The sequence below is a fragment of the Dermacentor andersoni genome, chromosome 3, assembly GCF_023375885.2.
Source record: "Dermacentor andersoni chromosome 3, qqDerAnde1_hic_scaffold, whole genome shotgun sequence".
Lineage (NCBI taxonomy): Eukaryota > Metazoa > Arthropoda > Arachnida > Ixodida > Ixodidae > Dermacentor > Dermacentor andersoni.
In genome coordinates this window covers 175,662,917-175,681,155 of record NC_092816.1, presented here as the reverse complement: position 1 = coordinate 175,681,155, position 18,239 = coordinate 175,662,917, and the positions used below count along the sequence as shown (strand labels likewise).

Sequence of the window (18,239 nt, the reverse complement as noted above, 5' to 3'; positions counted from 1 at the left end):
ACGGCGGGTAGTTCTTGCCTTGTCAAGTGCTCTATAGCTATGGGTTTGTTAGAAATCGCTAAATTCATTCCTGTTTGGCGGACGCAAAAAATTCTACGGGACGTTATTCATATACAGCTTTGTCTGTGTGAAATGTAGCTGGGCAGGTCATGTAAAGCGTAGGTTTGATAACCGGTGTACCACTGGGGTGAGAGATAGGGTGTAAAGAGAAGGGAAGCGCAGTGGGGGACAGAAGAGGACTAGGTGGGGCGTAAAAAGTGGCAAATTCGCGGGCGCTAGTTGGAATCGGTTGGCGCAGGACAGGGGTAATTGGAGGTGACAGGGAGAGTCCTTCGTCGTGCAGTGGACACAAAATAGGCTGATGATGATGATGGTGGTGGTGTGGTGATGATGATGACCAGCATGATGAGTATGAATCAACGTGAAGGTCATCTACAGAGGGAAAGGAGATAAGATAAACTCGCACAGGCCACTGACAGTGACATCAGTGATATACAAGGTGTTCAAACTACCATGCACCAAAATTGCACAGAACCAAGGTTACTAGTATTGTTTGTCGTCGCTCAGAGGATCTTTTTCAATCTGCCTAATTATATAATTACTCTTAATTTGTTATTCAACTTCTCAAATATCATAATTGTAATAATATTGTTAATTAGTAAATTACACAGCAGCATGAAAAACTCCCTATACAGCTTTCTGTTGCTCAATGCGTGCTACATAAGTGTTTTTGCGTGCTTGATAGAAGCCGGCGAATGCACGCAGAATTACCGCGCGACTACCCATTCAAGGCACTTTGGGCGTGTTCATAGACCTTTTTCACGCTCGCAAAAACGCATTTATGTACCCCGTATTGATCGACATAATCGAAAAATGTAATCTGAGTATCTCCAAGCGACGGCAAACAACATTACTTGGTTCTGTCCAGCTAGGTGGCACATGCATATATTTAAATCTAGGTGCATGATAGTTGGTGCACCCTGTTTATAACGGCAACGCAAACCATAAAATTTGAACTGTCGAAGTGGTTAGAGAAAAATTCTATAGACTGAGAACTATGGAATGCGTTCAGACCAGGCAGACGCTTAGAGTTTACTATCTTTGTACAAAGTCAGTGCATAGACCCCCCCCCCATTTCAACAACGTAGAGTAGACTTTATCGTTAGCATTTCTAGATATTAAGGGAGCTTACAACATCGCACGCAGGGAATTGTTATGAGATATTCGCAAGCGCGAAGGCATAGACGACGATTGGGCAGAGCTACTTAGGGAAATGTATAGGGGCACCAGACAACAAATTTCATGCAAGGCTGGAAATGCACTGAGGATGTGGAAACTCATCGAGGACCGAAGCAAGGATATCCTCTGCTTCCATTGTTGGTCACGTTTTATTTTAGGGGTAAATGAGGTGATTGAGAAACAGTATATTAGGGTTTGTTTGTATACAATGGCTCGCGGATATGATTCGCAAGGCATCGACAAACCTAGGCCACAAGTTTAGCACAAAGATATTGAGAATTAGGAGCTTTAAGGAGGAGGCGAGTAATTACGTGGTATCCATTCAACAGCGTGACATAGCCATAGCCGAGCAATATAAATGCCTGGGCGTATATGGGAGGAAGACGTATTGAAGCCACAATCAAGCAATATTAATATCAACGGCAAGCGTATTCGAGCAACAAGGAAACAGCCAGCACTTTGAGGCAGCAATAAATATGAAGCCGTGGGTGGAATCTGGAAAGAAGAATGGCACCAGCACGAACGTTAACGAATTCCATTCGGTGTTTGAAGACGGAAATCTCGTCATGGTTGGAAGTTAATCATGGATCGGTAGGCCGCTTGGCTTTGGGAGTCCATGATCAATCCACAAATAAGGCAGCGCAGGTGACCACTTGTTGGGCCTCATTAGAGATAGTGGAATTGCAGAGCAAAAGTAAGTTCTGAAGATAGATTCCGGAGCGTAGATGAAAATATATGGGTGTTTAAAGCGCCCAAAGATCTGTACCTCAAAAGCGTGGACAAATAATAGAGGGAGAGGTGAAGAAATTTGGTAGCCAACTGGAGGGTAATTGAAAGTGGAAATAGACAAGGAGGAGTCATCAAAAAGAACGTGAGGGAAACAGAGATAATAAAGTGGATACAAGAAATGGAAATAAGAACATAAAAGATTTACAAGAACCGCGAGAAATAAATAAGAAGGGAAAATCTGTTCGATAACACACAAGGAAGTGCCTTGCTGTTTGAGGCTCCAGCCTCGCAGCCTGTAGACGAAAACATACCTGAACAAACATTCCCAAGGATAGGAATCATGCATTTGCTTCAGCGAAATTCCGGAAGCCATTGAGCACATCATAATATAATGCGAAAGTATTCATTCAGTGAGACCTAGAGCTAGCGTAGGCCTCCCAGAAGCGCTTGCACATTTAGTGGATGGAAGCATCAGCCCGTCTGCAGCGATGATAAACAAGTGGCACTTAGACTATTGTGGAAGAAATGCGGAAGTGATTGATACAACGGGGTTCTTTACAGGTGTAGGAAGCGGTACAAGGTAGATATATAAGCTTTGAGGAAGTGAAAGAAAAAGCAATTATGGCGATGCATATAAAATCATAGAATAAAAAGTATGTGTAGGATACCTGCTTAACTTAAGCAGGCTAGGTGACTGTTGTCACTGCCCCGTTTCAAAGGGGACGCCTTGGCTGTTGCCCACGGTGATCACCGTCGCGGACACGGGGTTTAGGGTTACAAGGTTTGGCTACTTTGCGCCAGTTTGGCCGCGTATGAAGGCTCCTCGCGGAAAAATTTTCGGGTAGGCTAATTTGCTACTTTAGCCAACTTTCTGACGTATTCTCTGATGAGTACTATAGATAAACAAGTTCGAATATACAGAAATATACTCCAGGTGGCCCCTACCACGTGCAATAACCATCATTGTCCTGTGTACTTGTTTCAACACTGCTAGATTAGGAGTGATGCTACATTTTTTAGTACTGAAGTCTAGTGTATTCTATCAGCAGAATTCCGCAATTTTTCTGCACATATTTTCGGCAGTACAAGCTTTTTTTGTGTATGTACGCGTGAAGTAATACGTGCGAGTATCGTCAGAGACAATGTGTGAGCGTACTCGTGTTAGTCAGTCGAGGAGCTCTACGTTGTGGTCGGTATAACGATAATCGCACATGTAACAGTGAAGCAGCACCTGTCATGTCTAAATTTCTAAAAGGGTTTCGAATTCAGTACGTGCCCCACATACAAAAGGCGATGCTCTACAACCACACCATCGTATCTGCTTTCTTCTAGCGAGGAACAAAAAACGCACTGTTGCTATAGTTAGAGAAAACACTTAAATAATAATTAAAAATACAACTTGCCTGACACTTCTTGCGCTCGCACGACGCTGTAGAGTAAACATTTATTTTTACCCCATTTATGGTGGGAAAAAAAGCAAATGCAGGTTCCTCCATACTTGTTAACCGTAAATAACATGGTTAAGATAATACGAATAGATGTAAAACAAATAAATTCCTATTACTAAAAAGTGTCATTATGATGAGCTCCTCAGCCGAAACGAAGTGCGTGAAGGCGCTTTTCAAAAGTACAGGCATCAGGCAGCCCCGGAAACAGGAACCTCAAGGGTAACCCATAAGAGGCCAGTTAACACGGCTTTCACGAACGCCACATCACTACTGCTGCGCACGTGCACATCGATCACACCAAACAGCAGTGACCAAAAGGGCATTAGTAGCGTTCCACCTCGCTTATAACTACATGGCAGTGTCCACCCTTGAGGTAAGTGTTCCGAGGATGGGAGAAGAAATGGAGGTGATAAATTGGTTGCTTAAAATCTGGGTGTGTGCGCACAGCATCGCATCCACAAGTAGTTGGCACTGAAAACTTTTCTTAGCGAACAGAAGATATACACAAGAAAGGAATCAAACAAGCACAAGCTTCTGTGCCTGTGTTAGCTTTTTAGTATCCACGATTTCTGCTATCCAAAAAAGTTGGGTCATGGAATACCAACTAGCCAGACTTCCCACATCCTTGACAAAGGCAATGATGTTTACGCTAATTGAATAATATTCGCATCGCATGTAATGTTATCAATTAGGTTATAAGAATATTTTATTGTCAGCCGTTCGGCAGGGTATTTTAGTATATACCGCAACGGGCGCCCCCATCATGTATGCATCTTCCGTTCCGGCACTTTCCAACTATGCAGCCACGAAGCTTCGATGTATGCTTATCGCTACGGGCCTGTAAAGCAAAATTTGAAATATTGAGTATATGTATGTGTTCATTAAGTTCAAGCCGACTCTAAATAACATCGCCTGGAGCGTACAGAGAAAGAAGGCCTTTCCGCGATTAATACTAAATATGCTACACATTCTAATATCCATGTTACCTTGAATTACAATGCACACTGGGATAAAGACAGGACAGACGACAACAAGCACTGACTTCCAACTTTCGTATTGCGATAGGAACTACGAAGACACTCTAGGTGTATTTATGCCGTCAGCGCCGCCTTGATGTTTTGTATGAGGTCCATGGACGATAAAACTGTCGCTGCGCGGCGTATGCTGTACGTGCGACTGAAAGCACACGAGGTGAGCCGACGATGGCGGCTCAATTTGGCGCCCTCCGTGTTCGGTTGCGCGAAACGCGTAGAAGGCTGGGAGGGAGGGGGGTGGAGTTGTTCTCCGGCAGCAACTGCGCATTACGCAACAGGGCGCCAATGGAACTGAAGATCGCGGCTGAATGTCGCACGCGAAACGGAGGAAAGCAGCGGCACTCGTTTCGCGTGCCTGCTACGCTGTGTTTGGTTTGCCGTTCGAGCGAAAATGTAATTAGTAAAAGACTGCGCATACATAGGGACTCTTCTTTAGGAATCTGAAACTGAGCTGCCACTGCTTCGAATACGGGTTTCACTTTCGTATAATGACTCATTCCGCTGGTAGAGGTATCAACCACATATGAAATATAGCTTTATATTCGCCACCCTGCTGAGACAAGTGCTAACTCATCTGTCTAAAAAAAAAAGCAAGCCTGAGGAATTTAAATGATGTGCGGCTCTAATAGTGTTAACAATAATGTTTTTCTAATCAACTTTTTCTTATAGTCTTTGGGCGTATTGTCTCAATTGCAAAAGGAAGCTGAGCCGGTGCTGATAGCACAGCGTTGGCTAAATATTATGTCTTAAAAGCAGTTTCGAGATATTCGTTTTAGATACGTGACCTGACATGCATGGCTGTTTCCGGTACCACTTTTAGATACAGCACTTTAGCCACAACTGCTGCAAAACTCTATAATCTCGCGGGGCTAATCGTTCGCGATTTGACAACGTTGGGCATATTCGCTGGTACTAAAACTTGCACTTTCGAGCTTGTGCCGTAGGCTATACTTTGGCCGCGACACTGGTGTGTGGGTGTGTGTGTGTGTGTGTGTGTGCGTGCGTGCGTGTGTGTGTTTCCCATTTCTGCTCGGGTGTTCCCATGCTATGCGAGGAAAGACACAAAATCATATATGAATCCGGCTCTTTTAGGCCCAAAAAATAGAATTGAGACTTACACCACGGAAGTAAAGCACACAACCCTTTCCGGTTGCGTATGGTTTGCCGTTAGCATCACTGCAGCCGACATAATATCCCGCCTGTTGAAGAACAAGAGGCAACTTGTAAGTACTTTAACGAATTTTCTTACATTTAGATAAAGTAGTAGCACGAGAACAATTTTAACTCCAATAATGTTGTTTCTATTACTTTTTTGCTTGGACAAGCCGATTATGGTAAGAATGTTGAACCCGCCTGTGAATCGAAAGTTGGCCAGCCTTTCAGATACAGTTTATCCTTGTTTAGGTACCTTCTATCGCATTAGTAATTGGCCCAATGCAATTGGGCAAGCGGTTTCAATCAGTACGCGTTTGAAGAACGAAAAAACGAAATTGCTGGTTTGTACGATAACGAGTAAGAAACTATTTCTAGCGACGGTCGGTACGAGATGATTTGAGTAAAGGATGGGAAAGTAACTGTTCCTTAAGTTAAGCACTGCGGTAATGAATCTTCTGAGATAAGGCCAGACGTGCTATATTCCTACGTGGGGAATATGATGGGGGATAAAATTCGCCAGGGCCTTAAACTCCCTTAAAACGTGAAGGCGAAAGCCTGCTGAACATTCGGTAATGCGCCGTCTCGCATTAGAGGGGATGAAACGTCGGCAGTTCTGTGTGGTATGGATGATTTCAATGAAATAATGCACTCTTACCTTGACTTCGCATAACGCTTGTAGCCTCAACCTTACGGGGTAGGGGTGATTGCTTAGGGCATGGAGCCACTGAGAAGGTCACGTGTCTTTTTTTTTTGTACTACTCAACTTGACGCCGCGTTTCTGTATGTTGTACGCGTGATCTGAATGAATGTAGGCACTGTACGCTTCACTATGCTGAGTGCTTCTCGCCTAGGAATTACGAGATGAATGAGCCCTTGCACTTTCTACTTGCTGAGGGGGGTGTGAGACATTCCGGATGATGACAGTTTTTGTACCATTCGCCCAGACAATCCGTTTTTATCAAGGTCATGGGCATATGATTCACTTAAGGCCTTCGCCTTAATAACGCTGTTCGCAATAATGAAACGCTTTAAAGATGGGTATACTAAGTGAATGTGAAACATGGGCTAGCAATTTATACACCTTCAATATAACTAGCGAGATCTTTGATGAACGGATTCCATACAGATGATCCGTAGCGCAGTTCGGAACGACCAAAAGTCTATAAAGAAAGAGTTTAAGAGAATAAGGAGCGACTGAAAGTGATGACGCAGGTACCGTAGCACGCGGTTAGCATTAATACCACAATTATCGTTTGCGGCTGATCCTGCAATAAGCAGTCAAATCAGATTCACTACTTCCGAGCTATATTTTCCGGAATATATCTGTTGTGATGGTATTTAAACCAAGATAGCCTTCGCTTGCTTTGGATGGCCCACAAGGGTAAATGTATGCTCACTAAAGAGTTCATATTTTAGCACTAAACAGTTTTCGTGACCGTGAGTTTATATTAGCCGGTAATGTACACCTCCATAAATGTTGCCAGGTCACCAATAAAACTGAAGCTTCCTCATTACAGCCTTCTATATACTTAGGTTCCCATAAAGGCCATTTCATACCTGATTTAATTGAAAGGGTTGCAGTACAATGATCGCCCATTTCTGGGAAAACATGAACGAATGCACAGTCTGCCTCATTTTTAACTATATCGCGCGAGCGTTGACCGCACGCTGTATCAGCGGCTTACAACGGCGATAATCTGCGAGACGGGCAGTATTACGCGCAGGCGCACAAAGCAGCGCTTGCGTAAGCGTCGTCTGCCACGTTGTTCCTTTGAGGACAAAAGGCATTCTTTTGGTAAAGGTGGCTGAAATGTGCGCAACGGCAGATAGAAACGTCACGAACATTTACACATCTTTTTTCATTCCCAGTTTGCGCTCAACAGCATGCACTGCTGTCAATGTTGGCACCTACTTTAGGTGGAACTAACCGACAGAGACCATGCGGTAAAAATAACTATTGTTCAGTAGGAAACTATCGTGTACAGCCTTGGAAAGTGAAGCTACGACTTGTTTTATTGACGACTCTAAGTTTTTCTGGTACATCCTGCGTTTATCAGCTCAAAAAACCAAATTTCGCGAAAGGCGAGTGCGACGTCAATAAGCTTGAAATGCCGCGCCGATTGATCAACGCCTGCGATGGGCATAGGCAAGGGCGCATACACTGCGCGTACCAGATCCATGTCACCCCTGAGAATTTCTTGTCTTCCGCTACTTTCCTGAATTCGTCGGGTGATGCACTGTCGTGGCTCATTTCTGAAAGATTAGATTTTAGGACTCCACAAAGGTTTGCAAATATGTTCACATCTGGTATCTGGGTTGGCCAGGGCCATGTCATAATACGATGTTCTTGCAGGTGCTCTTTCACACCGCGTGCTGTTTCACTTGCCATAGGTACTCCATCCTTAAGGACGAGTCCAGGAGGTGAGGGAGAAGTTCGTTGTCAACGATTTCGATGCAGGCTTCAGCAGAGAAGCGGCCCTTTATCCGACTGAGGGGATGGAGGCCGTCTTTAGTTGCGACTCCCTAGATGTTGATACAGTTTAGACTAGTCGACCTCGATAGTTTACTGCGGAGCTAAGCTATAAAAGTAAAATGCATTTTTCGGGGCACTAGTCAGATCATTAAGAACACTTGCTTTGTTTTGTTACGAAGCAAAGTGTTATTGCTTAATCAAACAAAATGCAATATGTTTGCTTTATTTCTTCGATTCATCAACGCGCATTCAAAGGGTTGCCGAACTCCACGTGTCTCCACGTGGCGACATGCGCCCACAATCATATCATATTACCTTATCGCGCAATTATATCGTATTATACTATTACCATGATAAAATCCTGTGTACAAAGTTGTGGAAACAAGAGCAAAGGCAGGTTTTTATCAGCGATAGACGAAAGAGGAGAAAAAGTGGCTTGGCTAGGATAGGTTAAGGATTGACGTCACGCCGGTGTGCCTTTAACCACTTTACATGCACCGGAATGGCATCGTTTCGAGTAGCTTGCTCAGAACTCCTTAGCAGCTACATCCCCCTAGTTCGCTAACGACAGTATGGGATTTCCTACACGCGCAACACTGTCAGAAATATTAATTATGCCTTGTAGGTACACAGATATCCACTTGTAGCTAAAATTCCGTGATGCCATTTACACGTCAAACATTTACGTATGTGACCAACGATGAGATTGTTGCACTGCACTTCTGGTCGTTAATATTCTTTTTTTAAACATCACAGTGCTATCAAACTAAGAATACAAATTTCTAAGTAGCTTCTGAGGGCTGGCCGGTACGCTTTGGGCTTCTGGCTCCATTTTGTGCAAATCGACGACTTGTCTTGAAAACTACATCGTGCCAATCGCCATTGGTCCACCGGAGATGATCGCGGGTCAACTGCAGCCTTTTCAAAGTAGAAGCCGCAGACATTTTCGTCTTCTGGGCAGCCGCTCAATTTCCCACACCAGCTTCCCGATGTCGTCTGCGCACCGTGTCATTGCTCAGACTGTAGACATACGGCCTTTCTCAGTTGAACCGCGGTCATCAAGGGCGCATTGCAGGCCGCGGCAGCAAGAAGTCAGTCCTCGGTTTCGCTTGTTTTGCAATTCGGATTCCGAGGGGCGTCACCAATACGATGTTCCTCACGAAAACCCTCAACTGTTCTTGCGACGGACACTTGAGTCATTTTAAGGCTCTTAGTTATTTCTCTTTGAGAATGGCCACATATCGACATTGCTACGACGCACCCTTTTTTGTGTGTGGGTTCGCACCCGAGGAGTCATAATTGAATCTGAAATATACGACGCCATCTGCGGTCTCCTTGTAGCACTTCAAATAGTTTTCTTTTTTTTTTTAAGATTGATGACTTTTTAACTTTTGTTGCCAATCGCAGCAAACATGCACACACAACGGTTAACATTGCCGACAACTCATCGGTCTTGTGTATTACTTTTTTTTTACTTCCAATTTCCTTGCGCATCAACTTTGCGCAGTTTCTTCGGTTGCAGTAATTGGAAACATAAAGGGAACGTGCGTCGGTAGATAGCTGTTTGTAGTCGCACTCATGGTTTTGTTCACACCGATTTCTTAATATAAGGAGGCTAATACGCCTCAGCCTTGCGCGGCGCTTCATTATTAGGTGCGTCTGGTTCGGAAAGACTTCACTGATGCCTGAGGCAAGCAGACGAGACCGGAAGCTGTTTTGTGTAGCTCCGTCTATATGCGACTCGTGAATTCCCAGTAAGCCCTGAAACACTTCTTTCTATTACTATCTTTTTTTTCCGCACTGCTTTTAAGTGCTTTTCAATTCCGCGAAAATATATTGTGTATCAAGCCGCCTTCATGGCCGCATGAGTAGGAGAGGCACCGAAATCACGATGTTAGAGCCATTGAGAAATACTATGTTGTGCCACCTGCCGCGTTCAGCAAAACCCGTATACCGCCGATTATTCAAGCATCTTTTCAGGTATTTGAGATATACAAAATTTGCTTAGAATGACTCTACTGCTATGCCTTGCGCTGGCGTTATAGTGAGAACGCCCCGCCCCCCTCCCTCCCCACAAAAATAGAAAGATTGTCGTTCAAAAGTAAGATACAAAAGTGAAGAAAAGGTTTGCCCTTTCACGCAAACATATGGAACAAAAATGACATAGTGACGCCAGTTGCAATGTTCACATACAGATTTTATCAAGTAGAAAAAGCTCCACTTTGCGTACATTTATGTCTTCTACACTCTCACTTATATTCGTCTTCACGTGTTTCCGCTTGTACTCCCGTAGATCACGAGCATCTATTCCCAACTGCTAAATTGCAAGTATTGCAAGTGCGGCGGCAAAACGGACGTCAATAGCTTTCCCGCGCGAAGTGTACGAAAAATGCCTTACTGATCGCAGACGCATTCGCTGTAGCTTAAAGGAGGCTTCTTATAATTGCTTTCCCAGCATAGAGCAAGGCTGCTTCCAAGGAACTATCAGGCATTGTTTGGGATACCATTGGCCTTAGTCAGGTTAGAAGAACTGGTGAGGCTTATACAGTGCTCACAAATGGCCACATCTTCTGCTATATAGCGTTACCAGATAAGGAGCAGTTCGGAGTAGGATTCCTAAGCCATACGGACGTAGCGGGCAATATTCAGGAATTTTAAAGCAATAATGAGAGGGTAGGAGTAGTAATGAAGCTGAATAAGAGGTATATAATAAAGGTAGTACAAACCTATCTCCGAACCTCCTGTCACAATGATGAAGAAACGTAAAAGTTTTAGGAAAATGTTGAATTGTCCAGGAGCAAAGTGCAAACTCTGTATACTGTAGTGATGGGCGACTTCAATGCAAAAGTGGGGGAAAAGCAGGCTGGTGAACTAGCAATTGGCAATTACGGCGTTGATTCTAGGAACGCTAGAGAAGAGATGCTGGTAGAATTCGCAAAAAGGAAGTGGACCTTGAAAAGCCCTACACTGGTGAAAGAAGAAATGAAAATGACTTCATACATTCTGTTCATCCCAGCATAGTGCAAGATGTAGAAATGATAGCTGGGCTAATGTGCAATTATCACAGATTAGTGAAGGCTAGGATTCACCGCAATTTGAAGAGAGAAAGGTAAAAATTGTTCAAGGAGAAACAGGTTACTCTAGAGGCAGTAAGGGTTAAGGCAGACAAATTCTGGCTGGCACTTGCAAAGAAATTGCAAATTGCACTTGCAAAGAAAAAGAACAGAAAGATGATGATGACATAGAGATAATGAATGAACCCGTAACTAGGCTGGCATCAGATTGAGCAATTGAAGTAGGAGGCAAGGTACCAAATCAACCAGTAGACAAGCTCTCCCGCGTAACAAAGCACTTAATGAAGAGACGACAAAGAATGAAAATGTCCAACTCAGGAGACAAGATAGAATTCGCGGAACTGTCAAAATTGAGTTTTGCATCAGAGGTACTATTCGGTGCACTCGCCAGAAAAAGAAAGTCTAATCCGGCACTCGCACGCCATTGGCCAGAGATGGCGCTGGCAGCCGAGGCCTGTGGCAGCTGTCGAGGTGGCTATGCAAGATATACCGCGCGAGAACCCAATGCGCGCATTGCCTCTCTTCACATATAAAGGAAGATCTTTACGCGTTATATATCAGGGAATTTTTCAGCCCTACGTACAGCTACCCGCTACTGCCACGCTTTTTCAAGGAACATGGCTTCCCTGTGCAACAAGTACACACTTAGCAGTTAAGCCATTTCCAACGTTTAGTTCTTTATTATCTTTTTTGCCTGTATCTCTCTATACCCTTATCTGTTTATTTTGTAGTATCTATAGTGCGTATTTATGTTTTACTTAACAGTTTAGTTTTATACAAAATATGTAAGGTACCACACACAATTCGCTATCTGTGAACTTGTAGCTCATCATAGGTAACATACTGTAACAGCTCCTTGCCTTGTTCTAATGCGATTAGCGTCCTTGGCCTACTTAAATTGTTTTGTTAATATCTATCTATCTATCTATCTATCTATCTATCTATCTATCTATCTATCTATCTATCTATCTATCTATCTATCTATCTATCTATCTATCTATCTATCTATCTATCTATCTATCTATCTATCTATCTATCTATCTAGCTAGCTAGCTAGCTAGCTAGCTAGGTAGCTGCTAGCATCTTACGCCGACAGAGCGGCCCAAGTTGTCTAGCAGCTTAGTTCACTAGATAATTACTAATAGTCGTTACGTTGTCGTGGTCATTACACGGTCATCGACCCAGCTTCGTCATCTGAGTGTCCTCATGCCGTCATTGTGACGCCTTCCACGCTGACCCAGCGGGTCTAAACGCCTGATAGCGTGGAACATTAGGTATGCTCTCGTGATCATGAAGCTGTCGTAGTCGTTAAATTGTCTCGGTTCCGTTGCTAAATAGATTGATTGACGGGAAGCGGCTGGCAAAATACCAGCACAGTAACAAGACAAACACGGTCTCGGCGCAAATAGCTCGCGATATGAGTTCGTGCCCTATATTGGAGTCAGCGCCCCAGTCCTGCTTGCTACCCGCTCTTCATTGCCCCGGCGGTGAAGGGGAGCCATCCTGGCGACTCAAGTGGATGAAATGATGAGAGGGTCATGAAGTAGCTTTAGGCGGTGGACGTGGATCGTGTAGCGAGCAAGACGGCGCTTTTCCTAGGACAGATGCACCGGGTGGATAACATAAGTGCCAGTGGCGTAGCCAGAAATTTCGTTCGGGGGGGGCTCACTTTGCAGCTCGGCCTCCTCCTCATAGAAAGAGTCTATGGATCAAATACATTAAACATTAATAATAACTGCGTTGCCATTGCCAAAGATGCTGCAAACGAATTCTTGAACGCTACGCACTGTCAAGACAAGTAAAATGCGTATTTTTTCATAAAAGAATATAATCGTACGTCTCAAAATTATGCCCGAAGTATCCTATATCATGTTTTCTGTATATTTAATAAGTAATGCAAATGTCAGACGAACTTCAGAACTATATCGGTTTGAAACCAGCAAAGCAGTGCATGCCGCTGATATGAAAAATGTATAGGCCATGGAATGTACAAGTTGAGGGCAAATATTTGAATGAAAATTTGTTAGCCTCCCGGCATTTCTGTCATTTGCATCTCTCTCTCTCTCTCTTTCTCTCCATGTCATTCAAGAACCTTGTTTACATTTTTGTATATATGCAACAGCCAGGGAAAAATCTCACTGACGCTGTCCTTTGTTCCAATGTATTGCGCAGCAGCAGCTGTCATCGGTCATGTATTGTGAGTAATTGCACTGAAACTATAGTCAAAACAGAGAGCACATATAAAAAGCAGGAGTTCTGCTAAATATAAGAAGGCGAGTCAAATGAAAGGGAGCCAATGCGAATATGTGACAAACGGGGTACTTTATTCAAAAGTAGTCTCCATGAGCATTTAGACATTTGTCCCACTGACTAACGAGTCGCGAAATGCCCGTCTCATAAAACTCCTTGTGCCGCTTCAAAAATTTGTAACTGACTCTACGTCATCGTCCGACACGAATCTGGTTCGTTCCCTTGAGCAGTTTTTTCAAATGCTCCCAACTGTGGAAGTCGCAAGGCGACAGGTCTGGGCTGTATGGCGGATGTTGCAGCGTTTCCCCCTTGAACTTTGCCAATTTTGTATTAACCACATCAGTGACGTGGCGACGGTCAATGTTGTGGAGCAAGATGATCCCATTGCACAATTTTCCACGTCGCTTGTTCTTGATTGCGAAGCGCAACCGATCCGACGTTTCACAATATAGGAAACTATTGATAGTCTCTCCAGGTTTAGCAAATTCGACCAATAATGACCCTTGACGATCGAAAAAAAAAAAAGTCCACAACACCTTTCTGGCAGAAATGACGGTCTTTCATTTCCGTGAGGGTAGTGAATTCAAATGTTTTCACTGTAAGCTTTGCCGTAGTGCTTCACGCTAGTAGTAGCGGCACCATGATTCGTCGCCGGTCCCAATTGCAGACAAAACGTCGTCACCCTCATCGAGATACGGGATTAGATGAGTCAAGGCAGCGCCGAACTTCTCCGTGTTCTGGCGATGGCTCAAAGTCTTGGGCATTCATTGCCCACACAAGAGCCGATAACCGAGATGTTCATGAATTATGGTGTGACCCGAACCGTGACTGATGTTCACACGCCCTGCCAATTGACATCGATGCTTATCCTCCGTTCTTGTCTATGCAGCCTTCGCAATTGTGTTGGGCGTGATTGCACGGCGGCTTTGGCCCGGTCATTGATCGTCTTTGCAACTTTCACGTCCTTCTTTGAACCGTTTGCTCCAACGCTTCACAGTGGCCAATGAAACGCTATGTTCAACACACACGGCAGCCATACGGCGACTAATTTCTTTTTAGGAAACATGTTCATCTGTCAAAAACCTGAGGACACCACGCTATTCAACTTTTGGAGCGTCCATATGTCACGCAACCATGTTCAACCCAGTGTATGAGAGCATTAAAGAACATTTATCCTCACCCGTGCATGTCCCTTTTGTAAATGAGATGCCTATGTGCTATGCGTATGCCTCGCAAATAATGAACGGAACCATTATTGCGCGGAGTGAGTTGGCGCTCTTTAAGCTTACTAGCCCTCGTACGTTAGAAATGCGAAGATACAATGGAATATACAAATGTGAAGACATAGCTTGATAAAGGGCAAAAAAGTGTCACTGGAAACAAAGTTCACTGCGCATATACACAAAACCTCGCAACAACATATTTAAATATACGTATAAGTCTTCAATAAATCTACGTTGTAAGAAAAATCACTATATATGATGCGTCAAACATTGCAAATAAACATGTTGCGCAACCACAGATTCACAGATCACAGCCCCCCCCCCTCCAATCTCCCATTGTATCGCGTGCGACGGAAGGTGGCGCGCTTCCTCCACGCTTTTCTCCCTTGCGCACACAAGACTGAGCCACCATCATCGGCTCACCCATGTCGCCCCTCCCCTGCCCTCACGCAAATACAGCATGCGGTGCGCCGTCACGATGTTATCGCCCTTGGGCTTTATTTATACAAAACATGAGGGCGACGGCGACGGCAGGAATGTTCCTGGAGTCGCCATATAGCTGCTATCGCAATATTATAATAAGAATATTCGGCAACTGAAGCGTCCCGTGGCCCATTACTTTCCGCAAAAGAAGTAACAAAATAGAACTTTCACCATGCGACAATTCGCTGCGCCGAAACAGTTTTTTTTTCTTTTGTGGGGAAGGGGGCACCGAAATGAAATAGCGCAAAGGAAAGCATGTTGGCTACAATTGACTGCCTACTTTGGGCACCTAGTGTGGCTACCGAAGGAATATCGAAGAAAACGTGAGACGCTCGGTCCACAGAGAACATTACGCATAATGCTGGGTATCCTAAACCGCCGAGACAAAATTTTCCAGAGGTTGCGCTCAAGCGAACGCGTTGCAATCCGTCGAGTCCCCGCAGTGCTGGTGGCGAGCGACTATGCATTGTTTCTTTTTCTCGTCTGCTAACCAGAAAGTGCCCAAAACTCTGCCAGGTGAAAATCCAGTCGGCCAGAGAAAAACGAACGCGCATCGAAGTGCGCCGCGCGGTGGTCGATGCAGCAAGAGGAAAACGCATGCGCTCTGTCTGGATCGGCAGACCGCGGGTATCGAGAACAAAAAAAAAAAAAAAAGAAAAGAAAAGAAAAGGAGGCTCAATGTGTCCTCGCAAACAAAAGTCCAAGTAGAAAAATAAATAAGAACTTAGTTACCTTTGCTGGCTTTAGTGTCTTGACATGGATGCTTTGGCGCAGGTGAAAAAAAAGTGTTGATATTCTTTTATGACATGACGGCACAAATGAACCACCACAACGCTTCGTCTCATCGAACCTCGAACCTCGTTGCGTGCTTTGTCAACTTCGCTGATAATGTGTTGATTTGGCTTGTCTCGTTGTATGGTCCAATGCACGACTTTAGAAAATTCAATGCACTTTGGGCATCAAATGTTTATAACAGCATTAAACCCACAAAGTTTCGGAAGTGAAAATCTAAAGCACGACTTTGGAGACGTCAATGCACCTTTCGCATGAAAAGGTTATGAGAACTTTATACCCATAAAGTTTCAGAATTGAAATCCAAGCGCTCCGTAGATTCTGCGGCCTCCGCGAGATGCCGAGACGAGCCCGCTCGACATCAAAACGCCCTCGAAACTTTGTGCTCGGATGGGGTTCCTTGCGTTACGATATGTGACTCCTGATGCATGGGCATTCCCGCGAAAGCCAGCCCAATTTCGCAATGTTCGCGCTAAAATGTCTTTCCGAGCGTGAAAAGGATATTCTAGACAAAACCGAGCATGATTTCCGGCCCCGGGAGTTGTTTCGGTCGGCGGCGCATGACAACACGAAAAAATTTCGGGGGGGGGGGGGGGGCTCAAGCCCCATAAGCCCCCCCCCCCCCTGGCTACGCCCCTGAAGTGACGGTACACCGGCACTCGATGACATGGTATGGCCCGTGATACATGGCAGAAAACCTGGGCGTGAGGCCAGTAATGTGGAATTGTAGTCTGAGCCACACGACGGATTCAGGGGCAAAACTCTGTAGATGGTTTTTGCTCTCGCAGCGATCTTTGTAGAGGGCTTGGCTGTCGGGCGTAAATGAGCGGGACAGCTGACGACATTCTTCCGCGTGCTGTTCAACGTCGAATAGAGGAATGAATTCAGAGGCGCGTGGGTGGTACGGCAAAATCGTGTCACTCTTGTAGGGTGGTTCACGGATATATAAACGAAAATTTGATTAAAAGCCAATCGTACGGTGCGCCACGGTGTTACATATATAAGTTCCGCAGAAAAAAACGATGTCCCAATTGGAATAGTCAGGATGCATGTACATCGCAAGAATGTCTCCCATGGTGTGGTTGAAATGTTCCATGAGGCCATTGGGTTGAGTTTGGTAGGCAGTAGACGTGCGTTGATAAAAATCATCGTGAACGGAGGATCTCTTTTATGGCGCTGGACGAAACCCAGGGTCTCTGACTCTTCCCGTGGTGCGCCATGACGGAGAAAAAAATGGTGCAATATCAAGGAAACGACATCAAGAGCACCAGCCACAATGAGTAGAGCTATTTCGGCGGATCGCGTGAGAACGCCCACCAGGACAATCATTCAGCGATTGTCAGCAACAGAGCACAGAGGAGTTCCATAAAGGTCGATACCAGTACGTTCAAAAGGGCGGGCAGGACAACGTAAAGGCTGCACCTGACCGGATTTATGGTGAACCGTTCTCCGTTTTTGACATTGGGAATAGGCTCGAATATATTTATGCATAATTATGTACATCGCACACAAGCCGCAGAGTTGGTGGTGCCACTGAAATGTTTTCAGCCCACCAGCGTGGGCATGTCGCGGTTAAGCATGAACGTGTGCACACATATTAAATCGCAAGTGATGGGATGCGACTAGCAGCCATTTGCACCCGTTGTTCGGGTAGCTGTGGCGTCATAAAACTACATCGCGAATTGTGAAATGCATTGCTTTGTACCGAAGGGCCCGGGGTTGTCCGGCCGGTGAAGATGCGCAGAGAACTTTCAAGAGGGAGGCTATACAGGGGTTATTGTGTCGTTACGATGGCATGTCTGCAAGGGTGAGAGTGTCCAGGGAAACGTCAACCACTCAAGGTGGGCCTTCATCAGATTCCACAGGGAATCGAAAGAGCGCATCCTTGTCAGAGTGTTTGCATCCGGATCGGTAAACGGCGTGTATGTCGAGTTATGGTATAAGACGAGCCCAACGACGGAGGCAACGCGAGGAATCTTTTAGGGAAGCCAACCAGCACAGTGGATAACGGTTGCTTGCAATACCGAAAGGCCTTTGGTACAAATAAGGTTGAAGTTTTCGTAAGGCCTATATAATTGCGACGCACTCCTTTTCCGTGGCCGTGTCATTCGCTTGTCAGATGATCAGGACGCAGCTTGCAAGGCCACAACATACACAGGGAATCCGGCCTTGCGTGGCGCGATAACTGCACCAAGACCGACACTATTAGCATCTGTATGCATTTCGGTTGGTGCAGCAGGAATATACTGGCGTAGCACGGGTGACGAATTAAGTAGGCGGTAAAGTGTTGCAAAGGCGACCTGAAAGGCAGATATCCAGTGATAAAGGTAGCTGGGCCC

At 45.0% G+C, this 18,239-nt stretch overlaps 1 long non-coding RNA gene across 1 annotated transcript in view; it reads right to left on the bottom strand.

Annotated features, from left to right (window-relative positions):
* Nucleotides 1–5,519: 5,519 nt before the first annotated feature.
* Nucleotides 5,520–18,239, bottom strand: part of LOC129382965 (uncharacterized) — a 35,332-nt gene continuing 22,612 nt past the window's right edge. The window contains exon 2 of the long non-coding RNA XR_008610930.1: nt 5,520–5,649. This is a non-coding gene — a long non-coding RNA (uncharacterized lncRNA). The remainder of the gene's footprint in view (nt 5,650–18,239) is intronic.